This window comes from Watersipora subatra, chromosome 1 (assembly GCF_963576615.1).
Source record: "Watersipora subatra chromosome 1, tzWatSuba1.1, whole genome shotgun sequence".
Lineage (NCBI taxonomy): Eukaryota > Metazoa > Bryozoa > Gymnolaemata > Cheilostomatida > Watersiporidae > Watersipora > Watersipora subatra.
Window position 1 is genome coordinate 19,129,815 of NC_088708.1, and position 13,924 is coordinate 19,143,738.

The 13,924-nt window shown below is 35.7% G+C and overlaps 1 long non-coding RNA gene across 1 annotated transcript; it reads left to right on the top strand.

Moving 5' to 3' along the window:
• The first annotated feature begins 4,208 nt into the window (after positions 1-4,208).
• Positions 4,209-9,821, top strand: LOC137387382 (uncharacterized). The gene is made up of 3 exons (XR_010977905.1): positions 4,209-4,345; positions 9,480-9,590; positions 9,676-9,821. It is a non-coding gene; the product is annotated as an uncharacterized lncRNA (long non-coding RNA).
• Positions 9,822-13,924: the final 4,103 nt, after the last annotated feature.

Below are 13,924 nucleotides of genomic sequence, written 5' to 3' on the forward strand. Positions count from 1 at the left end.
ATAGCTACGACATAAATTGCCCAATGAATCCATCAATGTTGCGTAGCTAAAATGATAAGGCATTTGCCAAGTGAATGAAAGGTTCCGAGACCAAATCTTCCGCGATACGGTTCATCATTCCAAGATTTTAATAGCTATAACTGGACATACCAAACTACCCAGACAAACTTTGAGATATAGAGATACATAGAGATATATAAATTAGAAAATTAAATAGCACTCTGATTTTAGATCTAAGTATGATACATTTTAATATATATATAAAAATTGTTTCCTCACCCCGGATACCCCCGTATGGGTGGTAAATTCTGCTCTAACTCGGGTCTCCTACCAGAGACCTGGGAGTTTGAGCACTCGCCTCAAGATCTTAGCTGTTCCCAATAGCGCACTTTTCTGCAACTCACCTGAGTTGACTGTTGTTGGTATTTGGGCAAGCCACATTTTATGCGCCGGTGTTATTGCGCCCAGTGCCCCAATGACTACTGGGATTACAGTTGTTCTTACATTCCAGCATTTTCCATCTCTTCTCCAAGAGGGAGATATTTCTCTACCTTTTCTTTTTCTTTGTTGGCTATATTGTAGTCATTGGGTACTGCTATATCTATTATAGTAGCCCTCTTGTTCTCCTTGTCTACCACCACTATATCTGGTATATATATATATATATATATATATATATATATATATATATATATATATATATATATATATATATATATATATATAGTTTACCAGAGTCTATACAGTCCTACCAGAGACCTGGGAGTTTGAGGCGAGTGCTCAAACTCCCATGTCTCTGGTAGGAGACCCGAGTTTGAGCAGAAATAACCACCCATACAGGTTAACCGTGGTGAGGAAACAATTTTTTATATATATATATATAGCGAGCGGCTTGATAGCTTGGCCAGATTACTGGTCAAGCTATCAAGCCAGTGACACAAAAAGAGATGCATGTGACAGCTCAAGGAACATAGCCAGAGGTGTAACTGTTATGAAAGGTTTATAACATAGTGTCTACTGGTCATTGAGGTTATATGACTAACTCTACATGTAGATATCAGCAGCCAGAAAGTGTGTTATACATTAGCTATAAACCTTCCTCCTTCTCAACTATTACACTCACATAAAGAGAGGGAGTTGCATTCTCTATGCTGACAATCTAGCAGATTACTAGTGTGTGGTAGCAACTCTTTCGCTCAGATGTCTTTCCTGTCTCCTTTAATTATAGGCTGTATTAGATTTTTGTATTATGGAGTAGATGCTGTGCTCAAGGTGTATGCATATTGTTTTACCATACGAAACTAGCAATTTTAAACAAAAATTGAGAAAGGGGTAATATGCAAAAAATGGGTTAAGCCAAGAAAGTCAATAAGAAATAACTTTTTCGTTTTCATGAATAACATTACGAAACAAAGGTTGTCAATATTATGAGTGTCATAAATCGACTGAGCACAGCAAACACGGTATGAATTATTTTCTTTTACGCTGTTTTTGTTAGTACAAGCTATCTCTTGCAGTCAGCAAGGCAACTAAGGCTGTCTATGGTGGTAGCTTATGTATAATTAGTATAAGAAACTCCAAATATATATATAGTTACTTATGCTATTCTAACGGAAGGATGCGTATCATGTCACGTTAGACCTGGAAAAGAATATTGTAAATTGAGGTGCACGCTGATGTATTCCACTCTAAAACTACTTCTATGAGGCTACATTGCTCAACCACCATGGAATGCTGATACTGTAATAAAAACAACATATATATATATATATATATATATATATATATATATATATATTTATTCTGTAACGCTGCAAGTCTTTAGTCAGGTTTTGTAACTGAAAGTCTTTTCTAGAAACACCCCTGTTTTTTCTAGCCTTAGTTTCCGCAACTGTGAAGCTACCTATGCAGATCCCATATTGAGGAAAGCAGCTGAAATTTGGAGCTCACCTTATGCACACCAACAGCATAAAGTAACCATAAAGTAGAGCTTGAATAAACCTCAAACACTTTTTTGACCTCTTGACCTCTTCACAGAGTTTGTTTTCTATAAACTCTATCGACTCACGGCCATATTGAAGGTACTTACATGTACGTTAACTCTAGAGTCGCTCCTCTACTTTGTATCAAATTTCACTCTGTCTATCCTTTCATGATTTGCATATATTTACTGCTACCCAGTCTTTAGTAGCCTGAGTTTGTATATTTAAACCGATTATACGCTATCTACTTAGACATTCTATCATGTTCATAAGAATACCAGTTTACTGCCTGACTCATTCATGTTTGATGGAAATAAACAGCATGAAAGGTTATATTTGTTAAATATCTGACATGAATGACTAAAAACTAGCAACTGCTCAACAGAGACCAACTGAAATTTTGACTAGTTATTCTATTGTGTGACTCAAGAAACTGTTATATTGGCGATATCTGTATACTGCATAAAATCAGCCCAATGAGTTGCATTGTGATCAGAAGTTGTAGTGGATCTTGTATTGAGATATTAACTTTCCATAACTGTCACTAGAATGGTAGAAAATTTACTAAAGGCTCCATATGTTTGATGTTATACAGTGTCTTTCATAGCATAGTTATCTGATCTGGTGTAGTGTCACGCTTTCTATAGTTTCATACTGTATGACATGAAACTGAGTCAGCAGCTTTTTGTTAGGCAGCAGTTGATAAACTGATAATATTGTTAAGCATGACCTTGCTTGCTTTCATTAGCACAGCCTGCTGTATTTGTACATTGCAGAGGTTTTGTACTTGCCTATTCTCCTGCTGTGGTTAACAGATATTATTGGTAGACTCAAAACCTACCATATTCCGCAACTAGGCTGACATGCTAAAGTAATGTTGTAAAAGAGTGTCAAAAACCCTGTCTAAAACACTGTCTAAAACAATGTCTTAAACCCTGTCTAAAACACTGTCTAAAACTTTGTCTAAAACACTGTCTAAAACACTGTTTAAAACACTGTCTAAAACACTGTCTGAAACTCTGTCTAAAACACTGTCTAAAACCCTGTCTAAAACACTGTTTAAAACACTGTTTAAAACAATGTCTAAAACCCTGTTTAAAACATGGTCTAAAACACTGTCTAAAACACTGTCTAAAACACTGTCTAAAACCCTGTCTAAAAGTCTGTTTAAAACACTGTCTAAAACACTGTCTAAAACCCTGTCTAAAACCCTGTCTAAAACACTGTCTAAAACACTGACCAAAAACTTACTGAAATGCTAAAACCAGCGCAAAATGTAAGTTAGTTATACACCTATCTATAGTATTATGCCTAGATATGTAAAAGGGAGCCCAAATATAAGACTTAAATTGGCAAAAGGAGACAATTACAAAAGTGTTCAAAGATAGAGAAGTGCACTAGGACACTATATCAAAGTATCAAAGACATTGTTTCTTTGTTTTTAGTCTATCTTTACTTGTTAGAATTATGTTATGTACTTACTAACTATACAAGTTTTAATACCATGCATATGACACAATATCCTATACATCAAACAGTTGCTTCTTATACATTGTACCACCTCTTTTCTTCTTAAATTGAATTTAAATCTTGGTGCCACATGCTTCAAAAACATCAAACTTATAGCACATTTCATATTTCATCATAAAGTTTTGATGTTTTATAATCTGCATAAATCCTATCTAGTACTTAAGGAACTATGGTGAAAATAATTATTTTAGCTTAGTATCCTGCAGAGCAAATACCATAAGCAGAATTGCGGTATCTGTATGTTTTATTTACTATTTAGCAAAAATATTGTGCTGATGTTTTTCGTGTCATCACCTAATCACCTATATTGATAGGAATGGTGTCACCATCTACTTCTAAAGATCATTGTGTCATTCTCTGCAATAATTATTTTCTTTCAACCAATCAGAAGAAGCTTCCTGTTTAAGTCATGCATATCCCTCCCAACAATCCTCTCTACAATAAAAGGTTGGTTTCCATTCGTCTGCCAACTTCTGCATGTACAACCTGCTCCAGTTGACATCAGCTGTATGAGAACATGAAGTCAGCAACACTCACAACATCTATAGCTCTTGTTTTACTTATTGCTGCTGCAGCATGTACAGGTAAGACATGTGTGATCTTATTTTAACTTGAAATGATAAGTTCAACAACTCACAAACAAACATACTTTACAAATACTGATCAACTCATCCAGTTAATGATGTGTTTTTCATTAGAATTGCCCAGAGGTAGGTGCAACACGGATGCAGATTGTGGCTGTTCAGAATGCTGTGAAGGATTCGTCAGAGGTAAACGCTTTATCTCATTTCTTACAGCTGGAGTATGTCGACCACTCGGACAAGATGGTGATTGTGAGTAGATATGCTTCGTAGTTTTACAAATTTTATAATTACCTTCACTCTATTATATATTTCACTCTATCAAGCACTACCTTCACTCCATCAAGCACTACCTTCACTCTATCATATATTGTCTATTACTATTGCATATATGTAGGTCTGTTTTCATTTAGCTGAATGCTAAAAGTCAGCCCGATGTAAATATAGAAAACAGGCTATAAAAACAAAAATTCAGGTTATAGTGGTATAGTTCACACTGAGATCAAATGAGGGCTGAAGTATTGTTTTATCTACTACATAAACGGCAATCGTTGTCTGTCTATCTATCTATCTGTCTGTGTATGTGTCCGCCTTATAGAGTACCGTACTTTTCGGACTATTAGCCGCTACTAGGTATCTATGGCGCATTAACGAGAATCTCCGGTTAGTACACGCCTCTATACATAACCTATTCATCGTTTTTACACAAAAATCACGTCATCTCCGGTTAGAGCGTAGTAATTTACACGCAATTAATATTTACTGCCAACGTGTACCGAGAAGGTCGCGTAAACGTTTGCTTCTTGCGGCCACTGGAAAAACGCAATTCTCACCTACTATATTTCCACATTGAAAAGGTAAGTGCTTCTTAGTCAATGTTATATTGTCTATGAATTGCCACACTTTCAATACATAACCCTTTCACTTGCGTCCATGTACAAATTTAGCCATAGGCCTATACTGCCAGCAATTTTGCCGATATTGCTTCATGATATTTTTTCAATTTGAAACTCCATCTAGAACGTTTGCTTTATCTGTGTAATCACAAAATTCTGAATCGGCTATAATGCCATCAACATAAGTAGTTATTTGTTTTCTAATTCGGACGCCTTTGATCAACTTACACAAAAATGTTCGTTTTTAAGTTGGAAATCCCTAAACAAAGATTAAACTATTAAACTTTAGGCTAATTTTATAGAGAAATCTTAAAACAACACTGTTACTACCATAAAAGTCCTAAAGACCGTTGGTTATGTTATCAACGAATAATAAAATTCAGTTACTAGCAATTGCTGGTAAAGTTGCAAAACGTATCTATGGCGGTCGACCATATAAAACGCATAAATGAGTCTACTTCAGTGAAAGGGTTGAAAATGTTGGATTTGCCACTGTTTATGACACAGGTGTCCTTTAGCAGGGATATTGCCGAAACCGAGACCGGGCCGTAGTCTACACACACAAAAAAACAACAAAGGTCCACGTAGTTCTGAGCAAAAACAAAATTATCCATCCAAATATCTCACCAATCCGATGAGCAGCACACACAAAAACTAAACCAATCGACAGCGCCACCCATCATGTCAAAATATTCCAAGTTTCAAGTCATGTCTTGCACAACTCACTTTATGGTTTGTCAAAACTTGTCCCAAAGTCCTTATTAATTTGAGACTGTCCAATATCCGTTTTAGAAATGGTCGATGCTAGCCTAGCCTAACGTTCTGATTCAACATCTTAGTAACTATCGGGGCATTGCTGAGTGCTCCCGATCTTTTTGAGTCCCTCTTAAGTTTTGTTTACAATAGTGTTAACCCAATTTTGATTGGTTCTTGCATGCTTAAGAAAGATTCAAAAAGATCAGGAGCACTCAGCAATGCCCCGATAGTTACTAAGATGTTGAATCAGGACGTTAGGCTAGGCTAGCGGCAACCATTTCTAAAACGGATATTGGACAGTCTCAAATTAATAAGGACTTTGGGACAAGTTTTGACAAACCATAAAGTGAGTTGTGTAAAACATGACTTGAAACTTGGAATATTTTGACATAATGGGTGGCGCTGTCGATTGGTTTAGTTTTTGTGTGCGCTGCTCATCGGATTGGTGAGATATTTGGGTGGATACTTTTGTTTTTGCTCAGAACTACGTGGACCTTTGTTGTTTTTTTGTGTGTGTAGACTACGGCCCGGTCTCGGCTTCGGCAATATCCCCGCTAAAGGACACCTGTCGTTTGTGATAGTAAACATGTTCATTTCCTTCTGAGTTACTTTTACTTTTTTTCCAGCTACGAGTACTACAGAACTACAGAACTTGCACGGGTACTACTACTGCGTTTTACCTACTAAATTTCTACATCGAAAAGGTTAGTATTGTTGTATGTTATTGCTATTTACTATGTTATTGCTATTACTGCTATTGCTATTTTAATTATCTGTATAATCACAAAATTCTGAATCAACTATAAAGTCAACAACATAAGTAATTGTTTCCTAACTCGGTGGCATTTTCAAACTTGCACAAAAAATGGTTGTTTTTAACCACTTTGGGTACAATTGCATAATCCAATTTCGCGTTAAGGTACAATGAAATCATGATGCTCTACAGATTATGACATGGGTCAACAAAATTTCATTTTAACCATAGAAGCACTCACATTTTCACATAGGACACGTATACTTTTAGGAAAGCAGAGAAAATAATTTATCTGATCGTATTATTTTTATTGCAAAACTTAAAAATAATAAATGTTGAAAGTAGCATGAAATAGCGGTTTTATTAAAATTCGCGTTCTACAAACAATTTTGATTAATAAGGGTAGCATATAAATGTATAAAAGTATATATGATAACAAGCAATTAAAACATTATACTGTGTATAAAATGCAATCTACAGTCTCTTTCATAGCTGTTAACTTATCTTCATCACCACTCCACTGGAAGCCTGCCATTTCTATCGCTGAATTGAAGCTTATACGCATCCACTACTAGCTACTACACGTTGTTACTAACTGATCGCGATGTTGAAATTTGAACGCAAATTACTCAAAATTCTTTCATTTGGCCATAGCTGTTTGACCAGTCCAATGTCTGCAAACATGTCTGGAGGTCATGCTTAGTTTTGTAGATATAGTGTAACTGTAAGCAGGCTCTAAATATAGATGGATGAGTAATGCAACTACGCAAAGCCTAAAAACCGGCTGATGAACTTGAAAGGAATATACTCGAAGCCGCTATAGCGGCGCATGCACCCAATTGGAATTCTCTAGCTGTATATGGCTATATGCACCCATCGAAATTCTCAAACGAAAATTTAAAATTAAATTTTAGGCTAATTTTATAGAGAAATCTTTGGACAACACTGTCACTACCATAAAAGTCTTAAATATCGTTGGTTATGTTATCAACGAATAATAAAATTCAGTTGCTAGCAATTGCTGGGAAAGTTGCAAAAATGTGTTTACGGCGGTCGACCATAGAAAGCGCATGAATGAGTCTACTTCAGTGAAAGGGTTGAAAACGTTGGATTTGCCACTGTTTGTGATAGTAAACATGTTCATTTCCTTCCGCCGCTGAGTTACTTTTACTTTTTTTCCAGCTACGAGTACTACAGAACTACAGCTACTACAGAACCTACACGGGCACTCCGAGCATTGCGATAGGCGACGGTGAGAAGAAAGCGAGCAGTGTTTATTACAAAAAAGCACACCATCTCATTCAATTTTAGAAATGCTTGAAGCAGTACAATGCCTTCCAAAAAGCCTACTGCCCAAACGCAAGAGCAGATTGATTCCCGTAGAGAAAGAGACCGAATTCGCAAAGCAGCAGCTAGATGAGCAGAAACTGCAGAGCAAACACAGCTACGCCCACAACGAAACGGAACTGCTACTGCAGCTGCTAGAAGTGCAGAAACTGCAGAGCAAACACAGCTACGCCTACAACGAAACAGAATAGCAGCTGCTAGAAGAGCAGAAACCGCTGAACAAACACAGGTACATCGAGAGCAGGCCAGAATAGATGCTGCAGCCGCTAGAAGTGCAGAGACTACTGAACCGACCCAGCAGCGACTCAAACGGCTCAGAGCAGCCGCTACACCGGCCAGACATGCAGAAACCTCCAAGCAGATGCAGCGGCGACAAGAACATGATGCACTAGCTACAACAGCTGCTCGGCGAGCTTAATTTTCAGAGCAGATGAAACGGCGACAACAGTGAGATGCACTAATTACAGCAGCTGCTACCAAGTGCCGTGTATGGACAGAAAACTTTGCACTTGACTACAGTCCTGCAACACAGTATAGGGCCGAATTTTTCTATAGGAAGAATGTCCAAAAATGCTCCAGATGTAATGCCTTACGTTGAAAAGGCGAAAGGCCATATATGTAGTTTATATAGTAGATTTTATTAATAATAAATTTTATCAACACAACCACATTACTGCTGCACAGTTTGTATATACCATGTCAAAACACAGGCTATAGACGAAGAACTGGTGAGTCATGATTAGTGTTTTAAGCATGTAAAAGTCTCAATTCAATAAATGCTGGCGATAGCTAAGCAGTGCAATAGCAAAATATTTTCTAGAATTTCTTAAAATATGTAAATTTAAAATATGTAAAACTTTTCAATACTGCCAGTTTGAAGAACTTCAGTTTGCCTAACAATGTCAATTTCATTATCAGTTCTGTGTACAAAATTAGGACAATTCCGATTTGAGTGGTTCGAGACTGATGCATTGTAGACTAGCTGTAAAACACATTGCATGTTTCCATTGGTCTGTCCAACATTATTGACATGTACAACTGCATATGTGTATGCAGTCGGATCAGCACAAAAATTTCAGTAGATTGCATATTTGGAGCTGTTTTACAGTATGAAAGACAACTCTCAATATAACTATTGCTTTGCGTAAATCTGTTCCCGAACACGGGTAATGCAGCTAGTACACATATATACATATATATATAAAATTATACACAAATATATCTATGTGTATAATTATTTATAAACCTATGTCTATATTTGTACATACGTATAAACTATTTACAATGCTCTGTTGGATACTTCAAAGGCAAACTGTTCATTCTCATTTTTTGTCACTGGAGTATATTGATCACTCAGATAGGATGGTGAAAGGATATGCATTATACTTTTAGGAATTTTTATAATTCACGTTGCTTGGGTATATTTTTTCTATTACCATATTTCACTCTATATTTTAGACTGAGCTCAGCTACTTACACTGAACACATCCTCTTTACTTGTTCCTCTCACTTCAAACAGTCTGAGGCTATATACAACGTCTATACATAAATACTGTCAGACAAGTTGGACACCCATATTATACAGAAATCAGCTATAACAAAAATAGTTTTAAAATTTTCTGTTTCGTTTTAGTCTGCTATGAGCGAGAGACTGAGCAAAACCCACATGTCAATGCTTGTCCCTGTCACCACAGCTACAAATGTATTGGTACCGGTCGTCTTGATGTTCATTCTGGAATTTGGGGTTGGTGTGTTTTCTGTTTGTGTGAATTTGTTGCAGTTACCCTGAGCTTGCTGTCTCTCACTTAGCCTTCCTTATCTCATTACAGGTCATTGCCAACCACACTGAAAAAGTCACGGAGATAATAAGAGTTGTTCCAACATGACACTATTGTAACAAGTTATTTTCGCTGACTGGTTAGCTGCTGAATATTTCTGTACATCAATAATAAAACCTACCTTCAAATAAAGACTTTATAAATCACAGCTAGTAATTATCTTCTGCTGAATACTTGTCGGAACATTCCCTAAGATTCCTTTCAAAAGCAGTTCTCTCCATTTTACATCTTTTGCAATTGAAGTAGCAGTTGAACTGGAATATGTTCATCAAGGCCAAAGAATATAAGCTATACAAGCCACACATTCAAGACACCATTTATCCACTGTTTTTATACTTCGTAGACAACCAGTAACTGCTGCCATAACCGCTAATATTTTTTAATATCCTAATAGCCCAAGAAGGAAGTCTACAGACATTACCATACAATGATAAATGAGAAACACAAAAACTACATTGCACTTAACAACCGGTCAAAATAAATGATGTTTTTAATTTCTAAGAACCAATTAAAAGAGTTACTCTGATCTCTTGATTGTAACTTGAAGATCATCCAATGTATTGTATAGAAAACCACAGAAGATTACTTATATATCAACATGCTTGTTCCTTTACTTCACAATAAAAAAGTTACCTACCCAACCAGTCTTACTGTATAACCATAGATTATGGCTACAGTCACATCACACACCCTCAGACAATCATATGAGTCATATTGAACCCCTTCAACATCCAGCAGGTATGATGAAAGTTCAAAAGTGACATCTGACTTTAATAGACTTGGAGTAGTTTATATACCAAAGTACCTTTTACTAGATTATAAGAGGTAATTGAACAATAGACTACTATTACTAGGTCGTGTTACTAACTAATCATGACATGAGATCTAATCAGGAGATCTAATTTTAAATAACTCTGAAATATTATACTCCCATGCATCAAAACTGAAAACCCTCATCAGATGTACACAATCAGTCTAAAAGTTTGCAGAACAAAAAGATGAATTTTCTAGTATATCTATACTAGAAATTCTCCTGTCATACAGCCCACGACCAAAGTGATAATGGAAAAAAAGGCACTACTGGTTGAGAAATGCAATATTAGCAGTCAAATGGCACTGCAGTGCAATAGGAGAACTACAATAGTAGCTGCAATGGTAGCTGTAATGTACTGGGTGTTATTATGTACAACAAACAGCAATAATGAAAGGAAAAGATTACGGTATATGTTTATATCTCTCTCTTGCAATAGGAGAAATGCAATATTAGAAGTAAAATGGCAAGCTGCTGTGTAATATACACAGTTTGAAAGTTGGTTGTGTTGAATGTAGAATGGTTTTGACAGCAATCTGTAACCAAGGTGAAGAAATGGGTCATGGTCACAGAAACCATGGTTAAGTCAGGTGTGTGAGATTTAGAGTTATCTACACTAGCAGAAGGAGAAAAATCTCAGTTATTTTGCAAAAAAAATTTGATTCCAGCTTAATTACAACAGATTTTATGGTCAATAAACTGAATGCATGTTTACCATTAGTGCGAAAACATAGTTCTGAGAAAACTGGTGTTAAAGTTTGAGAAACGAAAACCAATGCACAATTTTGTTTACAATTCAAAACGTCATAGCAACCAATATCAAGAAGTTGTGATATTTATCTAGATTTTTGTTTTTATAAGCAAAAAATTATGCTGAGTTTAAAAATCTAAACAGATTTTAGTTGGTTGCCATAGAAATAGATGTATATCTATAGAAAAGTGTAGGCCTATAACTTAATTTTGCAGATATTAAGAACAGCTTGGCTGTACCACGATATTGGGCACAGCCGTAGTATCATCAACAAAATTTTTAGAAAAATAATAACAGTAACATATTGCACACCATCGGCCATTATATACTTCGATCTTATAAATTCGAATGATTATTTTTATAATTAAATCTCATAATAATCTTATAAAATCGAATAACTATTCTTATAATTAAATATTTTTGCAAGATATTAAGAACAGCTTGGCAGTACCACGATATTGGGCACAGCCGTAGTATCATCAACAAAATCTTTAGAAAAATAATAACAGTAACATATTGCACACCATCGGCCACTATATACTTCGATCTTATAAATTCGAATGATTATTTTTATAATTAAATCTCATAATAATCTTATAAAATCGAATAATTATTCTTATAATTAAATACTTTTGCAAGATATTAAAAACGGCTTGGCAGTACCGCGATACTGGGCACAGCCGTAGTATCATCAACAAAATCTGATGACAATGACGCTTACTTTTCAGTACCGTACTTTTACGTTAATTACAGAAACCTTCGGCAATTGGACAATGCCATAGACTGGTGAAATGTGCACGTTTTTCTCGTGAATTGTGCATGGCTTAATAGTTCTACTATCTGTCGCATGGCTTTATTGGCGTTTCTTTGGCCGGTCTTAATTTTGATTAAAAAAGGTTTGTCAGGTTTTAATGGCGATTTCAGGCAAAATTAATCTGTCTAGTTATGTATTATCTGATCAGATGTATTAGTTTTAGGATATTGTCGACACTTTTCAAAGACTCGGTACCATGTTTAAATAGGTTTATATGTGTTTTGTATCGTTATTATACTTTAACGACTCCATAGAAAAATGGTTAAATTTGTTGATGAGATTTCGGTACACGGGTTTGGGACGGCAGTTGATGAATAATTTTGTGAGTTGTGTGCACATATGCATTTATCATAAAGCTCCCAAACACTCGCTTTGCTCGTCTTTGGTCGTGGGAATATGTGATGTAATACAACTGAATTTGAACCTTAATTGAAACCTGTAATATTTGTGTATACAGTTTGTACCAGCCAGATCTTAGGTTATAACTTGTCTATATCTTGTCATACAAAGGCTAAATTGGTATGATAGTATATTGTTAATACTAGGCTAAAGCAATATGATTATAACATAGTTATTATCAGAGCTGTTTTACATGCATGAGTTTATGGAATTAAGGAGTTCAGAGATCATTTACAGTATAACAGTTACTCTTATAATAGTCCCAAGTGTGTATCAAAATCATAGATGTATCATATTTTTGTACCTGTTGTTGGTCAGCATTTAAATTACATGCAATTTAATCAGTCTCTCTATTACATAATACTACAAACCCTTTATTGCAGAAGTCTGGAGCAAAAAAGAATTCTTTGTTTGAACATTTTTTTGTTTTCCAATTGTTGAGCAAAATTAATAATAGACTCAGGTTGTACTCTAAATATTAATCATAAAAAAACATTATATTCAGCCAAGCAAATGGCTGACTCATATTCTGCCTAGATGAAGAGCTAAGTGTTCAGCTGGTGTCACAGCTCTGAGCTGCTGTAAATCAAACCAAATCTGTACAGATATGTACAAGTAGTAGTAATGACATGCTTCTGACATGTAGTGACAATGCTTGGTAGTGTTCTCTAGTAGAGAAACACATCGCCAAGACTAGTTTTTTATAAGCTACCTTGGGAGGTCCTAATACTTGTCAAGGGCTTCTTCTGGAACTGTCAGATTAACCTGAAGAGATGCATTTTGTAACACATCCAGTCTGACAGAGCCAGATAGCCATTTCATTTGCCAAATGTGCAAAGGACAAAGGTAGATCTGTATTGTGCCCACATTGTCAGTGCTGCACACGGGGCCTCCAAGTTATGGTCTAAATCCGAAAGACCCAGCAATTTAAGGTTGAAAACTTGCTGAGAGCTTTTTATCAGATTGGACAAAAAGCTATGTATAAAGGAGCGCAAATATAAGCCCAAGGTTGGTAAGAGAAGATGATTACAAAAGTGTTCAGAGTTACTTGGAGAAGTTCAATTGAATGCTTTTTAAGACATAATTTTTATTTTATTTGGCCTATGAAAAAAAAGTATTTGAAGAAGTTTTCCAGCACACTTCTCCAAGAAACTCTGAACACTTTGGTAATCATCTTCTCTTACCAACTTTAGGTTTACATTTGTGCTCCTTTATACATAGCTGTACAGCTTTGGTTTAATTTACAGCAGCTCAGACCTGTGACACCAGCTGAAAACTTAGCTCTTCACCTGAGGCAGCATATGAGTCAGCGATTTGCTTGGCTAAATATAATGTTTTTTTTATGAATAATATTTAGAATACAACCTGAGTCTATCTTTAATTTGGCTCAACAATTGGAAAAACAAAAAATGTTCAAACAAAGAATTATTTTTTGCTCCAGACTTCTGCAATAGAGGATTTGTGG